The sequence below is a fragment of the Vitis riparia genome, unplaced genomic scaffold (assembly GCF_004353265.1).
Source record: "Vitis riparia cultivar Riparia Gloire de Montpellier isolate 1030 unplaced genomic scaffold, EGFV_Vit.rip_1.0 scaffold622_pilon_pilon, whole genome shotgun sequence".
In the NCBI taxonomy this organism is placed as follows: domain Eukaryota; kingdom Viridiplantae; phylum Streptophyta; class Magnoliopsida; order Vitales; family Vitaceae; genus Vitis; species Vitis riparia.
The window spans coordinates 12849-26422 of NW_023269714.1; positions in this window are offsets into that span (position 1 = coordinate 12849).

Genomic DNA, 13574 nt, shown 5'->3' on the forward strand with positions numbered 1-13574 from the left:
AGAGCTAATTCTTTTGGTTAAAATGATAAGCCAGAAAAACAATGTACTTCATGAATTTGGTGCTGCATCCTTTTTAACATCCACTTCTCATAATCCCATGAACCCTTGGAAGTTGTCATCACCTATCTCAGTATGTCCTTCAAAATGCCACACACCAAGCAATTAGCCTATAGAGATCCCTGTGGGGAATTTTTACTTAGCAAGAAATCCATGGCCAGTTCCCATGAATCTAGAACCTCAAACTACAATCCTCTTTCATGTTACTCTACAAGCAGGAATGTTCACCAGACCTTCGAGATGTGTCAATATTAAAGGAATTTGTCATTTAATTATGGTAAGAGGCCAGTGGAGAAAAACAATCTCTACAGAAGATTTAGCCATTGGTAAATTGTGTAACCACCAACATTTTTAGTTCCATTAACTAAAATGGAAAACCAAGCTAGAGAGATGTTGTGATATCCTATATCAATTTGGGGAAGAGGCTCCTGACACTATATATGCATAGGGGCTATTTGTTTCATGCCAAGTCATGGAAGCATTTTGATGATTTTGAATTCATTATGGTTTTGGGTTGATAATTCTTTTGGTTTATGCAATTTCTTATTAAGTAGTATAAGATGGATGCACTATGGATATCGCTTCGATTTGTAATAGTGAAAATCCCTTCAATTTATAATTGTTATTGTTATGGTGTGGGCCATAGCCTTGAGATTTACTTATATTTGTAGGTTTTGAATAGGGATTATTTGTTCCAGGCCAAGTCATGATAACATTTTCATGATTTTGAATTCATTATGGTTTTGGGCTAATAATTCTTTTGGTTTTTGCTATTTCTTAAGTAGTATAAGCTGGATGCACTATGGAAATCGCTTAAATTTGTAATAGTGCAATCCCTTCAATTTGTAATTGTTGTCATTATAGTGTGGGGCATAGCCTTGAGATTTACTTATATTTTTAGGTTTTTTGAAAGAGACTATTTATTCCATGCCAAGTCATGTTTTCATGATTTTGGATTCATTATGGTTTTGAGCTTATCATTCTTTTGGTTTCTACTTGAAATAATAGGATGTGGGATGTGGGGTTGACATCTAATAGTAACTGATATTTCTTTTTACTTTTCTGCCTTAATATGAATCATTTTTTCTTGGTGCATGGATATGAGCATATTTTGTTTGATTTGAAGATACTTGATTTATAAGTATTTCTATAAAAGAATTGTATGTCATTCAATATAATAAAATTAAACTTAAGTATTTGTTATTATAAACATTTGAGTTGTTAAGTGTTATTTGTACAACTTGTTTAGTTACCTATATTGACAATTGTGACCTTATTTATGTGGGATTGTAGTTCAATTGGTCGGTGCAATGCCTTTGCAAGGTGCAAGTTGCAGGTTCAAGCCTCGTCAATCCCAACTAGACCAATGATAGGGTTGTCGGTCAAATGTTCTAGGAGTCATCCTCTTTTCATAATGTTCTTTTTTCTCTTATTTTTCCTCTTTTACGTTACTTTGCTCAATTGCATTCTTATCTTACTAGATAATGTATTTGGGTTGTTTGGAATTTTTTTTTCTTTTTTTTTTTCTCATAGATTGGCTTGATTTCATTGTTATCTAGTGATGCTTATATATTTTTATTGCTTTGTGGGCATGACTATGGATTTCATGTTTTCTTTTACTTGACTTTGTACCCAGGTTTGAGTTGTGAAAATCATGTATGAGAGGTTCTTAAATAAATAAATGAACAAAAGCTTGTTTATGTGGTAGATTGTGGTTAAGAAATCATTGAAAGTCGTCTTATTGCATCATTTATATGGTAAAAAAAACTCTTCGCTTATGCCATTGTATTTTAAGTAGTTTGTGTTGTAGAATTGCTTTGTCTTTGATGGTAGATTTGTCACTTTCCACAATTTTTCATCCCTATGCAATCATTATTGACCTTGTGCAACAGGAAAGAAATGATGCGTTTATATTTTTTTGTTGATAGTTGTTGTGATTCACACAATAATGAGTTACACTATGTGGTTGGGTTCAATAAGGGTGTTGGAAGTCTTAAAATGTGATTGCATCTTTATTTTGCTTCAAGTTTGCTTTGGTTTGTTGACTTGAAACCCATGTTAGTTATTGACAATTTAGGTCAATTTCCAACTGTAGCTTGGTGTCTTACTCAATAAGGAATAGAAAAGGGGAACAAGGGTCCCACTAGGATTTCCTTTATGTAAATTGCATGCTTTAATTAATATTTAAATCGATTATTAACAAAAGAAGAGGAAAAAAGGAAGCACTAAATCATAGTGGTAGAGCCAACTCTATTTTTGTAATCCACTACAAAAGTTGTTTGTTTTTTATTATTTTTGTGGTTTTCTTAAGAAATAATGTAATGTGGAATGTGGGGTTTAGTAAGTTTGGAGCTACGACAATGACAAGAAGTGTGTTTTTTTCTTCTCTGCCTTAATATGTAAATCAACTTATGCTTTTGTTGTTAGAGCAATTGGTTTAATCAATGTTGTTTTTAACAACCTATTTGGTACTTATGTGAGATTGGCATTTCTTTCTACCCCTTAAGACAAGTAATCTCTATTTCCCTTTCATGATGGTGATGAACTTGTTAGATTTTCCCTTAGGCAGTATATAAGTTTTGGAGTTTGAATTTATGTATTAGTTTTTTAAAGTTCTTTGTATGCTAATTTGGTTAAATATTCATGTTACATTCTTTTTTAAAGTTCCTTGAATGCTAGTTTAGTTAAAAATTCATCTTAAGTTATTTTCTAAAGTTCTTTGAATGCTACCTTAGTTAAAAATTCATGATGTTTTATTATTTACCTTTGAGAGCTTGTTCTTCTTTTTAAAAAAAAACTTAATTGATTTTTGAGTCAAAATTTCTTTTACAAAAAAAGATATTTTCTCCATCATGAATGAAAAGGTAGCCAAAAAGAAGGTCTAAGTTGATTTTTCCTTTCTTTTCAAAAATTTTAAGTTATGAATAAAAATCTCAACTTTTAGGTCTTTTGTTTGGAATTTCTTAATTTTCTTTGTTCCTTTTTTGCTCCTCCTAAAATCATTTTTTTAAAAAAATAATTTAAATTATTCTCAACAAGATTTGAATCATTTAAGGACTTTAAAAGAAAATTTGTTTTAGATTTAGGGCAAAGATCTCACTTTCTTTTAAAAACATGCAACTCATTTCGTACAAGTTGCATTCTCTTTTTGGTTTTCCAAAAATTTTGTTTTTATTCGCATAAAACTTTTGCCACCAAACTAATGGGAATGTCCTTGGCCTTGGTAATATTTTCACTTGAGGTTGAGGATGTATGGGTTATGGAATATTGAATGAAGATTTGACAAAACCCTACATAAAAGATATTTTAAAACTTATCCTTGCTACCAATTTCAACTTAGCTAATGACCATTTAGTTTTAAAATTTGTTTTAATTATTTTTGGAGTGTATTAAATTTTTTTCCACAATTGTGTGATGTTACTCACTTCTTGAAATTGATTCTAGAATGTTATTTGCATCAAAAAAGCTTTTCCCAAAGTTGATTTATTTAGTTGGTTATATAGCTTGTATGGCTGATGTCTTCGTAAGTTCATGCCATGCAGATATTATGCTTTCGAAATTATTTGTCATCATCTTTTATCCTAGCTTCTCCAGTTGTATTGAAAGTGTGTTGCATTAAAGATATGCTCTTCAGGTACACTCTCCACCATTCACTTCTTTTTAGTTACATATGAAATGTTTTGTGTGAACCATACCATGTTTGATATTTTGTTGTTTGAACTAACTTTAGTATCTTGTAATAGCGCTTTAAATTGCAGTCCAGGTACACATCTTACTCTTCTTTTATGGTTTGACTTGAATTATTTGTTTAGCCTGCTTAATATGTTATTGGAATTCAAGTAATCACCATTAATCTTCCTTGATTCCCTCTATTAATCACTTAATTGTCGTACTTCCCTCAATTTTGTCAGTAGAGACCTTTTTAAGGGTTTAGAGTACCACTACCTTAAGGTACTGTCACACCTCAGTTTTTGTTATTCTTCAAACTAAAGAATTGATACTCAAATATAGTATAAGTGCTCTCAAAAATTTAAATGTTGAGTTCCTGCTTGATTTTGTGCAAAAAGAGGATATGAAAAACATGTTATAAGGAGTACATCCTGTATTAAACTTTGTAACTTGTAGTTAACAAAATATGGTTCGTTTCTTAAAAGAAACTTATACTACGTTAATTTACATATACCAAAACCCCATTGTTCACTACGGGTAGCCCTTACTACAAGTGTGCCTAACAATTTTATATATTACATTATTCCTACAAAAAGATTTAGTCTTTAATACAAAGGCAAAGCCTCAAAAGACTTTCAATTGAGCAAACAAATCCAATCACAATAAAGCATTGCTCAAGCATTATTTACTGCATAGGTCTTACGACCTACATCTAAAGGTGGAAGGGATAGGGTGAGTTCACAACTCAGTAGGAAAGTTTATAACAATCCAAAGCATACCCTTAAAAACCTTGAATTAAATGTTCAAAAGCATGGATGATAAACATTTTATAACCATTAACAAATGTGTAATTGTCACACCCCGATTTTTTTGTTATTCTTCAAAGTAAACAATTGATACTCAAATACAATATAAGTGCTCTCAAAAATTTAAATGTTGAGTTCCTGCTTGATTTTGTGCAAAAGAGGATATGCAAAACTTGTTATAAGGAGTACATCCTGTATTAAACTTTGTAACTTGTAGTTAACAAAATATGGTTCGTTTCTTAAAAGAAACTTGTACTACATTAATTTACATATACCAAAACCCCATTGTTCACTACGGCTACAAGTGTACTTGACAAATATATATTACATCTTTCCTACAAAAAGATTCGGTCTTTGATACAAAAGGCAAGGCCTCAAAAGACTTTCAATGCGAGCAAACAACATCCAATCACAATAAAGCATTGCTCAAGCATTATTTCATGCATAGGTCTTCTGACCTACATCTAGAAGTGGAAGGGATAGGGTGAGTTCACAACTCAGTAGGAAAGTTTATAACCATCTTAAGCATACCCTTAAAACCTGGAATTAAACGTTTCATAGCATGCATGATAAACATTTTATAACCATTAACAAATGTGTAATCATCTCAAACATGTATGCATGTGCTTGTTGGTTTCATCTTTGCTTTTGCTCATCCATCCTTTCATAACTGATACACTGTTAACCCCCAACAATCTACACATTAGATATCAATGCTTCACAAGATAATCAATATAATAATGATTATTTTGGGACAGCACCCAAGGGCAAGTCATATCCCATGTCTTTTGGGACTCATACCCAAAGGCAAGACCAACCCTGTGTCTTTAAGGACTAAAACCCAGGGGTAGGACCAACCCCATACACCCACATCAGAGTGTCTTCCTCGAGGGCTTTATGGACTTTCACCCAAGGACCCTGTAGACCCTCAATTTTGTCCCTTTAGCACATGTCTTTAAATTCGTTTTCAGTGCTCCACAGTAGTTCCTTGGTGGCCCATTGCTACTCATACTACTTACCTTTTCTGTCACCTTGGAGACTTTGGTTGAGGGATTATTTGATCCCTTATTATTACCCTTGGTAGTCTTGATTTAGACTTAGGCTTTTCTTGTTTTTTTTAGGATAACTTTTAGATACACTTGGCCCATTAGGCACCACCCTAGGCCCACTTAGTCTCACCTTAGGCCCGTTTAGGTACACTGGGTCTATTAAGATTTTTTTAGCGTGACTTATATGACTTGCGTGTTTGCATGGCTCGTGGGGCCCAATTTTTGTTAATTTGTTTATTTTTATTTATTTTTATTTATTTATTTTTTATTTTATTTTTAGTTTTAGTTTTATGATTATCATTCACTTTTTATTGGTTATCTTCCTCTTTATATTATTTTCCTTAGCTTATTTATTTATTTATTATTTTTACCATTTTCTGATTTTTTTTTACTTATTTATCTATTCATTCAATTATTTAACTTCTAAAATTTCATGCTTTTTGCAAGGAAACTTACCATTGGAGTTTAAGGAAAGTGGGACTCTCCTTGGAAGGTTTTGGAGGGGAATTTGAAATTGGAAAGATTGCCTTTGAATTGGAAGATTTAAAAAAAGAAGAAAGGAGGGGATTTTCCTCCAGCAAATTTGGAGGGTCTCTTTTGGAAGGCTGATATATATACATTGAGAAGAGAGAGATAGGAGGTGGGGGGACTGGCAGCACGCACTGAGTATAGGGGGAGAAAGGAAAGATTTTTCATGGCTTTCGATGGGAAGAAAAAGAATTGGTGTCCACCGGTCTTTGGGGGGTTTTGGAGAAAGGAAACTGATCTCACTTGAAGCCGAGCAATACTTCTCAAAAGCAGGTTCTTCCAGGTACAGTTACATGAAACTCACATCTTCTCATCTCTATTTGATTCTACATTCTTTTTCTTTTTTTTGCAAATCCCGGTATTATCTTGTTGATTGGTGTGGACAGAAAGGGTCACAGATTGTTTTATTGAGATTGGTTGCTTACTTGTTTGCCCAGAATCTGTTTGTGATCTTTTCCACTAGCTTGAGCCCATTGAAAGATCATGAGATGTGGCTTTATTTGATTTCTATTATGCGGTTTGTTATCTTCTTATTTTCTCTGTTCTCCACTATACATGTTTTTTTTTATCCTTCCTCCTAGTTTTCTGGTGACTATTTACAAACATTTCATAAGAGTTATAATTTTTGGGAGGATAAAGATAGAGAGGCCCTGTGTCAGAAGAAGTTCAAAGAAGCCATCAATGAGAAGGAAGTTGATGTCCATCCAGTCATAGTATGGAGCTCTCTGTCTCCCCTGTTGTTCATGCTACAGTGGCAGGGTTGCACTTGACCTTCTTAAACCTATTGAAGGTTTGAAGCATTTAGCTAAGTTAGATTCTGTGGTGCTCTATATTATTGAGGAATCTGGGGAGGACATCACGGCCAGGTGGTCTAGGAAATGAATGCCACAAAAGGGAATATTGATACAAAATTGTTTATTGATGGGAATACTATGCCCTGCGTATCGAAATCCAAGAAAGTCATTTAGATTTTACAATTGCTTTGCTGCCTTGTGTTTAAATCTGGCGGTGACATCTGCTGCTCTTTTGGTTGAGTTGTTGGGACAATTATTCCTGGAATGAGATGGTTCTCTTAAGCCATCCGTTTGATCCAACCTCATGTTCATTCAATCATTCTGGACTTTAAAGCTTCTGATGTTGAATTCCGAACCTTACTTTCTGAACTGAGAAACGATGTTGTGGAATATCTACTTTTAGCTCATGCGTGCACCATGCAAGGCGATCATTTTGGTCTCAGTTTCAATAGTAGATGGACGTAGTAGTCTCAGTACCTCCAATGGTGATTCGGGCTCTTCATCAAGTGATTCAGATCCAGGCACTTCTTCAGATGGTGAATCAGAAGGTGTTTCCTCAATTTTGGCAATGGCCCTGTTGAAGATAGTTAATATGGTCTTATAACGAGGACTCCCTGCTCCATATAAGAGGAAGGTCTCAATTTGAAGCAGAAGGAGGCATGGTTTAATTAATGACTAAGAGGTATCTGGTTTTCGAAACGGCTTGGTCCAGACTTTGCAGCTGTTAGTGGAGAAGTCTGGCCAAATTTGCATATTCTAAATTATTTGATTGAATTGTGGGCAAGACAATTTATTCCTCTTATGACAGATAGATTGCACTAGAAGATGGGTGATCCTTTAAAAGTTGTGAATTCTGCCATTGACCTCCACAAGAAGATGATTGAGATGTGCTACTGATGTTAAAACAGAACAGATATCAGAAGTCTTGTCACCAAGACATTTGGCTTATCACTTGTTGGTGAACTTGTCGGGACTTTCTGCCACCTCTCCCATCTCCACGTCTACATGGCATTCATTATTGCCAACAATTCCATATACTCAGATTCTGGAAGAAGACAGACCAACAATTTGTGGAAAGAAAAAGAACACTTCGAGTAACATTAATCGTTTCTGTCGTTAATGATCTGTGGTGTTCGAATGATGGAAATGATGGAATTCCACGGGTTTATAGTCTTCTAGCTGGCTATGGAAAATTAATGGGTCACCTAGATGTTGGGATATTTGAAGAGGCTTTTCAATCCCTAGTGCCGGAGGAATTACTGATACAAGGCTCGGGTCAAAGAATAGATGGACTCGAGAAAATCGATAGCAGATCAATTCTCCAAGCTACATCTATCCCTACCTACGAGCGAATAGTTCATTGAGTAGCCTCAATATAATCCAGGACTTTATGAAGGTTGTTTTCCAATAACAGTCTTCTGAACCATCATGGCACAGAGTTGATTTGGTCGTCAAAGACGAAGTGTTGCACTCACTAGCTTGGTTGATTGCCATCAATACTGGTAAGATTTGCAGCGTTCATATAAGCTTTAAAGAGTCTTTGAAACAGTAGCAATGTCGGATGAATATTCCAGCAACCACAGCTTATTTGCAGCCTTATGTGCATCCTCATCGAGAAGTTACCAACCATGCTGATTATCTTCGAGTTCCTCACCAGATGAGGGTCCTAAATCAACTTTTGGCAAATTCTGGTTATGCATTAACCCATCAGCAGATCCGTGACAATGCTAGTGGTGCTAATGGTGAAGATGATACTCCATCTAATAATTAAAATTGTCTAGTTCCAAAAGATCTATTAATCTCAGATGATACAATACCTGAAATAGTTCAAACAGAACCTGTAGTTGTGGTTGCTACTGTTGTATCTGGTGCTGGCAGTAAAGATTTCATCCTTGAATCTGAAAGAAGGACAAGACATGATAACCTTTAGTTCCTCTAACAGGGTTCCAGAAACACAATGGATTGAATCAGTCAAAATTCGAACCATTATATCTCCCTCCTTTGCTTTGTGCCACATCGAAGAATCTAAAATGCCATGTCCTCCTAAAATAAGCATAGAAGAGAGAAGAGAACATATCTAGGAACCAATTTTACTGCATTCAGTCTGACAAGACAGCGAAACTGGTACCATGGTTCAGCCTGGTGATATTCCCATAATCACATTTGAATTAACGCACACCATTCTTTCATTTTATGTAAAGCTCCTATCCTTTGGTCAATAGTACAATAAAGTGCTGCGAGGAGTTGGTGTACTAGCAATTCTGTTGGATGGTCTGAAGCAACACGAGTTTCTTTTGGGTGCAGGTCAACACAATGGTAATCCTGATCAGTTGGAGAGAAAATTCAGCTACAGGAGCTTCAAGAAACACTCTGGCAGCAAGGATGATATCATATCTTCATCAAAGCTAATTGAATCTGTTTCTCAGAAGTTTCCTTTTTTTGAAATTAGGAATATAGTTGTTGATGCATGGGGAAGAGACTCCCAGATTTAAAATTTGCAGTCAGAAAAGAAGCAGAGGACTCTCTGAAGAAAAAGTGGAAAAAGATTGAAAATTTTGATGCCCATGAAGAAGGGACCTGATTCCACTCTTGAGAAAATATTAGACAAATCTACTGGTTACTTGATGTTTGAAGAGTCGTAGGGTATTATTAGTTACCTACGAATTGTTAAAATAGCAAGTTACTGTAGTGGTCATGCAGGCTGGTCTACAACTGTGTGTTCGCCTAATAAAAGCACATCCTCTAACCTTGGAGTTCCCTGAAAATGGAGCATCTTCTTGAAGATCTGCAGACACTTCAAACCGCTATGGAATTGGAGATATGACAAACTCCAAGGGGAATCATTTCGGTCGTGCCCTTGCCCAGATGGCCATTATTATTGAAGAATCAGGTGACAAATGACTTGGTGGTCTATTTATCATGAGTCAGAGCACGAACTTGTTGGGAAAAATACAACTCTACGTAAATCATTCAACAAGTTTGGATGAAAGTAACCTTAAATGCAGCTCTATAGCCGAAACAGTGGCATATGACCTGGTACTTGAAATTACCATGAAAGTTCAGCATTTTCAACAGAGAAATCTATTAATCCAATGGGAACCTTGAAGTCTATATTTATACATCAAAGCTTCACGACTATTACTGTTAGTAATGAACTAAGCTTCAATTTTGATCTATCTTCAACAATAGGAATTGATTTATCCAGAAATCTGCTACATAGAGAGATACCTACAGGATTTTCTGGACTGTTGGGTTTGGAATACCTGAATTTATCATATAATTATCTTGAGAGTCAGCTTCTTACCTTGGAAAAGACGGGGAGATTGATGGTACTGGACTTATCAGACAACTCTTTGTCGAGTCAGATCCTAGAAAATGTTTCCAACCCAAGAATCATAAAGAATCAGGATATGTCAAATTGAGGTTCAAAATATGGAGGATAAGGGTAATATTCAGATTCCACCCTTCAATTCGATCATGGTTTCTGATTGTTCTATGCAGCTGTTCTACTGAAAGGCACATGCGAGTAATCAATAAACTCGTTAAAGCATTATCTTCATTTTCAAACCTGGAGTGCAATCCTTCGAAGAGCATTTTTTTTATTGCTATATAAAAAAGGCAAAAAAGCATGATAGATGGAGGAATGGTTGGGCGCCTAACTAGCATTCTTAAGTGATCCAGTTTTCAAGTCTGATGGTTTGAACAAGAAAAATCCCCAGCTTCAAACGGAATATCTGATGACCAGTGGATTGCACCATTGGCTATAGAGATTGGAGAGAATAGTCGGAATAGAAACAACCAACAAGGACTCATGGATGCAGCAGGAACAGAGCAGCGACAGCGTGAAGGAATTTCGCAAAGTGAAGGAAATCATTCATTTACAGATTCGGTCCGATTATGGATGAAAAATAACAATGAGGAGTCTGCTTGGTGATGGCAATGACAAGGGTACATATTCTAGTAGAATCATTGAATCAAATCTTGGTGGTGGGAAATTAACACAGAATGCAGGAAATCTGTCAATACAAAAAAATTGGGGATTTTGAATTTTATGTTCAGTGTTTGATCAATGTTGGGGAGAATCCATTTGAGCTTACATACCAAGTTACCTTATACATGGAAATGCTTCTGACCACTGAATATCCTGACGACGAATTGGGTCCTTCTATCCCGAATTCTGAGGCTCCACTCCCTCTTGGCCACCTTGCCACACATCATACTCCCAATGTTTCTTTTTCTTCTTTTTGTGATCTTATACATTTTAAATTTGGATTTCAAAATCTTTTTTTCATTAAAACAATTTCAGTTTTCTTCAAATTCCATCCTTAGGGATTTCTAGGCATAAAATTTAGATTTCAATAATCTTTTGCTGCCACTTTCCTTCAGGCATGCATTTTCACTATTTTATTTTATTTTCAACTATTTTCATGGTTTTCTTGATTTTCAACAAGCATGAATAAACTTCATGATTCCAAATAATGGAATTCGTAGAATCAATTCATGCAAAATTAATTAGGGCTTTGGTGGGGGCCCGACATTCATGATATTCTCATCAATATTGTTTGCTTGATATTTGATTGATTGTGTTTCCTCTTTGTGGCGTTGAGATTTATTCGCACTTGTTACTAAGCAAACTTGTTTCTCATAGAGGAGTATTAGCTTGCTATCCAGGTACGCTTTTCCTGCCCTCAAACTCTAAAATTCTATGAATGTGTATGTTATCATGAGCCATGTCCATGTTTGATGCCATACTTGATTGTCTCGATGCTTGTTTGATCATCCTTGATAAAATGCATGTCGTGTGTCATACTTCTGAATTAACCATTGATGTTTTATGATAGCGCTTAAGAAATGGTTCAGGTACGCACTCTAACTCTCCTTTATTGTGATTGATCTCCTTATTTAGCATGCTACTCTCTGAAATCACCTAGCTTACTTAGGTACTACAATTAATCAATTAATTGCCCCATTTCCCCAATTTAGTCAGTAAAGACCTCTTTAGGACTTAGAGGGGTGCTATCTCCTAGAGGTACCTTCCCAATAAGTAACCTGATCGCCGAACCTAGACTCCGGTTTTTCAAAGACATGCTTTTTCCAAAAATTATGGAGTCACATTTTAGGGTTTTTCTTTCTTGTTTTATTTTCCTTTTAAAATAAAAATAAAATAAGTGGCGGCTCTAACTTTTCCAAAACTAAATAATTTTTCACAAATAAAAAGCGAGTCTCGCCGATCGAGTGGGGACGCACGTGAAAAATGCGGGTCCACAGACCCACAGTCCACATAAACAATATATCAAAAGATAATGCTTGTAGCACCACATAGACACTTCTCACCAACCAATTTTTTGAATATCATCTGTGATAATTTCATCTCCTTCTTGCAATGCAACCACACCATGAACCATTTCAACAACATAGAACCATGAATCTTCATACCAATATACGTATCAATATCATGGTAACATTTTAATGCAATAAACCGAGATGCAATGACACATTAAAACATTTTATGAAATCATAAAAATAACATGAAATTCCAACAAATGATTCAAGGAAAGAAATCAGATACACCATAGAATGGCATAAAATTCCCTACCTTACACTGACTTCCTTTTTGTGTTTCTTCTAAGTAGGCGATCTTTGCCTATTACGAGGAACTCAAATCTACACTTTCTATCTGTAGATTCTCTCTCTAACCCAAGTTGTTGTAGGTGAAATGGTGGAAAACGAGCTACAACCCCCTTATAAAGGGGTCTTCATGTAGCTAAGCATGAGGTGGCAGCCATGTACTCAAGTAGAAGGTGGCATTCCACTAACTCCAATTTCCATATTTTGCACTTTAGTCCTTCAAGTTATCAAAAATAAAACCCATAATTGCTCATTAGTCCTTTAGGTTTTCATAACCCTAATCAGCCCCTAAGAACCTAATAAGCATGCTTAAGTCATTAACTAATCCCACTTAACCTTAATCAAAGTTTAATTCATAATTAAACAAGATTAGCACTAAACTAGTTTCAACATCTAATTAAGCATGCTTAAAGTTAAGTACAAAGATAATCATTATTGCCTATTTAATTCATTAGTACTAGGTGTTACAATAATCATGTCAAACATGTATGCATGTGTTTGCTAGTTTCATGCTTGCTTTTCCCCATCCATCCTTTCATAACTGATAAACTGCTGACCCCCAACAATCTACACATCAGATATCAAAGCTCCACAAGATACACGATCAATATAATAATGACTATTCTAGGACATCACCCAAGGGCAAGTCATACCCCGTGTCTTTTGGGACTCATACTCAAGGGTAGGACCAACCCCGTGTCTTTAGGGACTAAAACCTAGGGGTAGGACCAACCCCATACACCCACATCAGAGTGTCTTCCTCGAGGGCTTTAGGGACTTTCATCCAAGGACCCACGGTCCCACATAAACAATACATCAAATGATAATGCCTGTAGCATCACATAAACACTTCCCACCAATCAATTTTCTGATTATCATCTATGATAATTCCATATCCTTCTTGCAATGCAACCACACCATGAACCATTTTGACAACACAAAACCATGAATCTTCATACCAATATATGTTCCAATATCATGGTAACATTTCAATGCAATAAACCGAGATGCAATGACACATTAAAACATTTTATGAAATCATA